Here is a 6,927-nt window from a genome sequence, read left to right on the forward strand (position 1 = left end):
TCAGGACCAACCCTCCATCAGGACCAACCCTCCATCAGGACCAACCCTCCATCAGGGCCAACCCCTCCATCAGGACCAACCCTCCATCAGGACCAACCCTCCATCAGAACCAACCCCTCCATCAGGACAAACCCTCCATCAGGACCAACCCTCCATCAGGACCAACCTCTCCATCAGGTTGTAAGCCAAAAAGTATCTGAGACAGGTCTCAATGAGTTTAGAAAATATATTTTGCCACGGTGAAGTAGGGGCCTGTGACAAAGCCTCAGGAGGTCCTGATGACTTGTGCCCAAGGTGGTCGGGGTACAGCTCGCTTTTATTCATTTTGGGAGACACGAAACATCAGTCAGTGTGTGTAAGATGTACATTTGTTCGGTCTGGTACGGCGGGACAGCTGGACAGCTTGCCGGGTGGGGTGGGGGCAGCTTCCAGGTTGTAAGTAGCTAAGAGACAAAGCCTGTATTCTTTTGAGCCCTGATCAGCCTCCCCCTGGATACACAATTCAGTCTGGCCCAGGGAATCTGCATTTTTACATCAACAATAGGACAGAGGAAGCCATCAGACATGCATTTGTCTCAGGGGGGCAGAGGGATGGCCTTGGGTTCTGTCTGTCATTCGTTCCTGAGGAATTTCCTTGTGGGCAAACTGTGAGGGAGGCAGCATCTCTGCAGACATCTCATCTGGGGGGAACGGGAGGCGGGTTTGCCCGCACAGTGCCAGCTTCACTCTTCCCTCAGCTTGGTGATTTTGGGGCCCGAGATTGACTTTCCTTTCACAGGGAGGCTTAGTACCAGGGCCCGGGAGACTTTCAGGGTCAGGAAAGTGGTTTTATTTCTTCTAAAATCAGAATAAACACGGTGCAGTCTGGACTGCAGTCATCTTTCTACCAACGCAGTTGTGAAATCTCATTTTTAATACTTTAGCTCGGAGGAAGGGGCCCGCTGAGGATGTGATGCCAGGCTGCCCGTTACTCCCAACGGAGGCTGGTCAGAGGACACACTCAGCGTGAAGGCCAACGGGGCCTTTCCTGAACCCCAGAGTGGGAGGGGCCGCCTGCCCAAAGGTGTGGCCCAGTCTGGCCTCCAGGGAGCCCCCGCCTGTCCAGCAGAGAGGCCGAGTGCAGGCCGAGTGCCGAGTGAGCCCAGCTTGCCCTGCAGACCCTGCCCGGATTTGCCAGCCCCTCCCTGCCTGAGGGTGGGTGACTAACGGTAGGGGAGAGGCGGGGGTCGGAGAATCAGTTTTCTCCCTGTGGAAGGAGGCTGGGGAACTGGGGAGGACGCCCCCACCTTTGCCGGCCTTTGTTGCCCTGCCCGAGGGCCTCGTCCTCACGCCTGTGGTCAGCTGTGGGACCGCCCCTAGGGAGAGGAGAACTGTCAGCTCCCTTCATGAAGCCACTCCTGGAATGTGGGGTCCGTTTGGGTTCACCCCCAGTGAAACCACCTTTGCAAAATTTATTACTGAGGAAATGATGACAGTGAAAGAGATCAGACCTGACCGACTCCATCTTGCTTCTGACCTTTCAGCTGCCCTTGTTCATGTCTGCGCACAGGCTCAACTAACTTTGGGAAGGACTTCCGTTCAAGGGTTGACTCTGAAACAAAATTGATGACAGCCCTTTCCCGAATAGACCCCCTTCTTGCCTGGGGGCCAGTCTGCCCTTGCAGGACAGACAAATCAGCCACAAGATTAGAAATCTCCCCAGATTGCTCCTGAGGATAACAACGCTGTTGGAAAACCTAAGATCAGTGCTGGAGATATTCTGCAGACCCTCAGTGTGGATCAGCCAACGCCCCCCAGACTGGGAACCTGGCTCAACCAGTTCTGCCATCCCACCCAGGAGCAGAAGACAGGGAGAAAAACTCACTTCAACCCGCTACGATTCTGTCTCCAACCTGGCCAGTGAGCACTCCCCACATCCCAAGCCCCTACCTGGCAAATTATCTTTAAAAACTCCGATCCCTGGATGCTCAAGAAGACTGATTCGAGTAGTAATAAAACTCTGGTGTCCCGCACCGCGGCTCTGCGTGAATTACTCTTTCTCCATTGCAATTCCCCTGTCTTGATAAATGGGCTTTGTCTAGGCAGCTGGCAAGGTGAACACATTGGGCGTTTACACCAGGATTCGTGAAACCCACCCACCGCTCCTTTGTGCCCAAGCTGGAACTCACACCTCCCACCCGCCGTCCATGGTGTCCAGGTGCACGGCCACGTGACACTGCCGCCCTGCTGTGGCAATGGAAGACAGTGACACGCAGCAGCCGGAACGTGGGGCTCTTCCATCCCTGCGTGACTTGAGGGAAGACATCAGCCGGTCAAGTGCCCTTGCAAATTCCAGTGCTTAGACCTTAAAGTGAACATGCACTTTCTTGCTCTCACCAAAGCCAAAGCTCAACATTTTGACTTTCAAGTGAAAGTCCCATCTGGGATTCAATTACTTTTCCCGGGGTCACAGCCAAAGGGGCTGGCAAGGGGAGTAGGGGGGAGCTGGGGGCTGCACAGGCGCTCTGGGGACCCGGGGCCTTCTCTCCTCGGGAGGCCCGGAGCGCGGGTGAGGGGTTGCCTGCTCTGCACCCTGGTCACCCTTCTTCCAGGTGCAGAGCCGCCGACCCAGCGCCCGCGCTCCGGGCCTCCCCAGGAGAGAAGGCCCCGGGTCCCCAGAGTGCCTTCTTCCATGGCTGGCCGAAAGGTCCTGATGTTTCCCAGGTGCCCTTGCAGGGGGCCCTGTTGTGGGGAGGGCGGCTTTTCCCTGAGTGTGGGTGACTTGTAAGGTGGCAAGGCTGCATTCCCTGGACCCCTTTCCACGAGGATTCCTGGAGGCCCAGGTTTCCAGTGCCTTCTCTGGAAAGGATTCGCCTTTGCTTCTGCTCCTGAGGTGGGCTTGGGACTGGAATTTCCTGGCTGCCCTTTTTCTGCTTTTCCCACTGCTTCCAGAGCCCAGGCGACACACCCACTGTCTCCCCGCAGGGTGGGCCTCCCCAGGCCGTCTGTGGAGCAGCCGCCTCCTCGGTCCTCCCGTGGGCAGGTTTCCCGTGGGCAGGTCTCCCGTGGGCAGGTCTCCCGTGGGCAGGTCTCCTGTGGGCAGGCCTCACATCCCTCCAGCTCCCTGTGTGCGTGGCTCACTCAAGCCAATGGGAGAAACCCAGAAACTCCACAGAGAAGTGGGTAAAATCCATGGACAGAGTGCGTAGAACAAGATAAACAAATAGCTCTGAAGTACAGGGAACGAGGCTTGTAACACAAGCTGCACGTAGATGCGGTTTCTCACGCCTCAGACTGGCAGCAATTCAAAACCCTGACTACCCGCTGGAGGAGGCCGTGGGAAACCAGCTTCTCAGACGCTGGGCGGGAATCGTCCTTCCCCAGAGGGAGCAGAAGGTGGCGGTAGCTAACAAAATGACATGGCTTTGCCCCTGGACCAGCGATCCCATTTCTAGGAATCTCCCCCAAGGCGACACCTCTGCAGACTGGGAACTGTGCGTGCTGACGGAGGCGGCACAGCCTCATTTGTCACAGCGAGATGCTGGGAGCACCTGGGTGCTCATCCACCAGGCAGGTGTGCACATGGGAACAGCCACAGCTCGGGGCATTGAGTGGCCATGGGGAGCCCGGGGAGACCTCAGGAGCTGGAGCTTGGCGAGTACAGACCGGCTGGTCAGCGGAGTGGGCACGGCGCCAAGGGCATCTGTAGGAGGGTGAGAAGGGGGGTAAGGGGACAAGCACACACACCACACACACACACACACACGTAAACCACACACACAATCACACACATCAGACACACCACAAATGCACATGTAAACCATACACAGAAATCATATACACCACACACACACACACACACATAAACCACACATACAATTACGCATAGCACACACCCTACACATGCACATATAAACCACACACAATCACACACCACACACACATGTAGACCACACACCACACACACACATGTAAACCAGACACAGAAATCCTACACACCAYACACACACACACACATGTAAACCACACATACAATTATGCACAACACACACCCCACACATGCACATATAAACCACACACAATCACACACTACACACACATGTAGACCACACACACACCACACACGCACATGTAAACCAGACACAAATCATGCACAGCACACATGTGTAAACCACACACAAATCATACATACCACACACATGTAAACCACACACAGCCACACACACCACGCACCCCACACATGCACATATAAACTACACACAATCACACATGCCACACACACACGTAAACCAGACACAAATCATACACACCACACACACCACACACACATGTAGACCACACACAAATCACACAACACACACATAAGCCACACACATCACACATGCTACACATACAGGTAAACCACACACACAAATCACAGCACACAGCATACACGCACATGTAAGCCACACACACAAACTACACACATGCACACACACCACCATGTAAACTATACATGCATAAATCACACATTTCCTCACTACACACACACGTAAATGACACACAGAAATCACACAGGCAGACACACTACACATGTAAATTACACACACGCATAAACTACACATACAACCTATACACACAAATCACACATGCACTATGCACACACATATAAACTACACACTATGTACACACATAAACTACACACACAAATCATCCATATGCACACACATTGCACATACTACTCATGTGCATGTGAACTACACACGCAAAGTATACCCACATATATAAACGACACACATAAACTAAACACACGTAAACTACACACCAAACTATACACACGCATATAAACCACACACAGAAACTACACGCACATAAACTACACAGAAACCACACACACACACACACACACACATAAACCACACACAGACTACACACACATAAACCATACATGCAAACTATGCACACACATATAAGCCACACACACAAAGTACACACACATAAACTATATACACAAACTATACACACACATATAAGCCACACACACACACACACACACATAAACTACACACACAAACTATGCACACACATATAAACCACACACACAAGCTACATACTTGTAAGCTACACGTGCAAGCTATACACATACACATAAACTACACAAACTGTACACGCAATATAAACCACACACACAGAAACTACGTACAGAAACTACACACACATAAATGACACATGCAAGCTACATATACGTAAACTGTACACACACACGTAAGCGTGGGGAGGAGGGGGAAAGAGAAAGGGAGAGAGATTGATTTTGAATGGAGCAGCCCAGGAAGGAAGCCCCAGAGGCGGTGAATGTGTTTACCCCCAGGCAGGAGGACCGGGTGGAGAGGACTGGGAGAACGCAGAGACTCCTTTACATGTTTTTTGACTTTTGAATCATGTAAATGTTTTCATGTCAGAAAAGGAATTAAATCAACAAGCACAAAAAAAAATCGAACATTGAATTTGAGCAGAAATCAATGAACCTAAAACAATTGGCAGCAACACCAGACAGAAGAAAGAGTGGATGCAGCTTTTGAAGGGGCCTATGGAGGTGGGGATGGGTGGCTCTGCGTGGCAGGTGGGGACGGGCGGCTCTGCGTGGGAGGTGGGGGTGGCTCTGCGTGGGAGGTGGGGATGGGCGGCTCTGCGTGGCAGGTGGGGACGGGCGGCTCTGCGTGGCCGGTGGGGATGGGTGGCTCTACGTGGCAGGCCCGCTTTGTCCCAGCAGTGCTGCTGCTGCCATCAGCTGAAACCACTGTCTGGATGAAGGGTGGGCCATCCCTGGCAGCATGGTGGTCTTCCGTGGAACCAGGCCTCTTTCCCTTGCTGGGAGGTGGGAGATACAGATGTGGAACAGGGGCGAAGAAGGTTTCTGGGGGCTTGTGCTCAGATCGGAAGTGGCAGCAGTAACTCCTAATTCCAAAAAAATCCATTTGCTCTCTCTAACCGCTGAAAGAAGCTAACATCAGTGCCACCCCAGCACACGGGCCTCACCGGTGCTTTCCCAAGCTGTGCCGCACGGTGGGGCCAGGGCTCCTGAGAAGACTGGAGTCCAGATCTGGGCCGAGGTGGTCACAGGATGAGCCGGAGCATGGATTGCGTTGTGCCAGGGGGGCAGATGCATTTGAGGACGGACAGGGCGCCTCAAGAGGACTCAGCTGCCGGGCGGAAGGGGCTGTGGCAGCCAAATTTGGGACATAGGATGAAGAGCATTGGATGAACAGTATCTGTGGCCCATGGCGGCCCTAGAAGTAGGAAGCACTTCCTCCCAGAACAATCCAGCCAATGTGGAAGAGGTGACGGTTTTGAAAGTCCCCCTTCGTGCCATCCCGTGGAATCAACGCATTCAGGTGAAGATCGGCAGTGCATGCTGAAGTCGGCTCAGTGGCATCCCCAAGCGGTGTGCCCAACCCGAGCCCCAGAACCTGCCGTCACAGGTCACGTCATACGGCAAGAGGGGCTTTGCAGATGTGGCTAATGAGGGAACTGGAGATGGGGAGGCTACTCTGTATTATCCAGCTGGGCCCTGGGGGTCTTCAGGGTGCTTATAAGAAGGAGGCAGGAGGGTCAGGCCTGAGGAGGGGATGCAGGGACAGACGCACAGCTTGGAGGGATGGACTTTGGAAATGGGGACAGGGCCACACGTGTGCCCAGGAACGCAGGCAGAAGGAACGCAGCCCTGCTGACACCAGCCTCGCCCGGCGTGACCCATTTTACACTCCTGTCTACAGAGCGGGGAGAGAACACACTTGTGTTGTTTGCGGTAATCTGTCGCGGCAGCTGCGGCGCTAAAGCCACTGAGTTAACGGCTGTTGGGACCAGGACACTCAAGCTCCTAGGACCACCAGTTACAAAGGGGAGGGGGGACTTATGGCAGGAGCAGCTGGCGGCATTCTTACCTGGCCACGTGATGTCACAGCGTGTGTG

At 53.7% G+C, this 6,927-nt stretch overlaps 1 long non-coding RNA gene across 1 annotated transcript in view; it reads right to left on the minus strand.

The window, feature by feature from the left end:
• The window catches only part of LOC116534016, an 18,073-nt gene extending 13,799 nt beyond the window's left edge, over positions 1–4,274 (minus strand). Inside the window, exon 1 of the long non-coding RNA XR_004261554.1 lies at positions 4,264–4,274. This is a non-coding gene — a long non-coding RNA (uncharacterized LOC116534016). The remainder of the gene's footprint in view (positions 1–4,263) is intronic.
• Between the last annotated feature and the right edge of the window lie 2,653 nt (positions 4,275–6,927).

The sequence above is a fragment of the Sapajus apella genome, unplaced genomic scaffold (genome assembly GCF_009761245.1).
Source record: "Sapajus apella isolate SASKATOON/1434 unplaced genomic scaffold, GSC_monkey_1.0 scaffold85, whole genome shotgun sequence".
Lineage (NCBI taxonomy): Eukaryota > Metazoa > Chordata > Mammalia > Primates > Cebidae > Sapajus > Sapajus apella.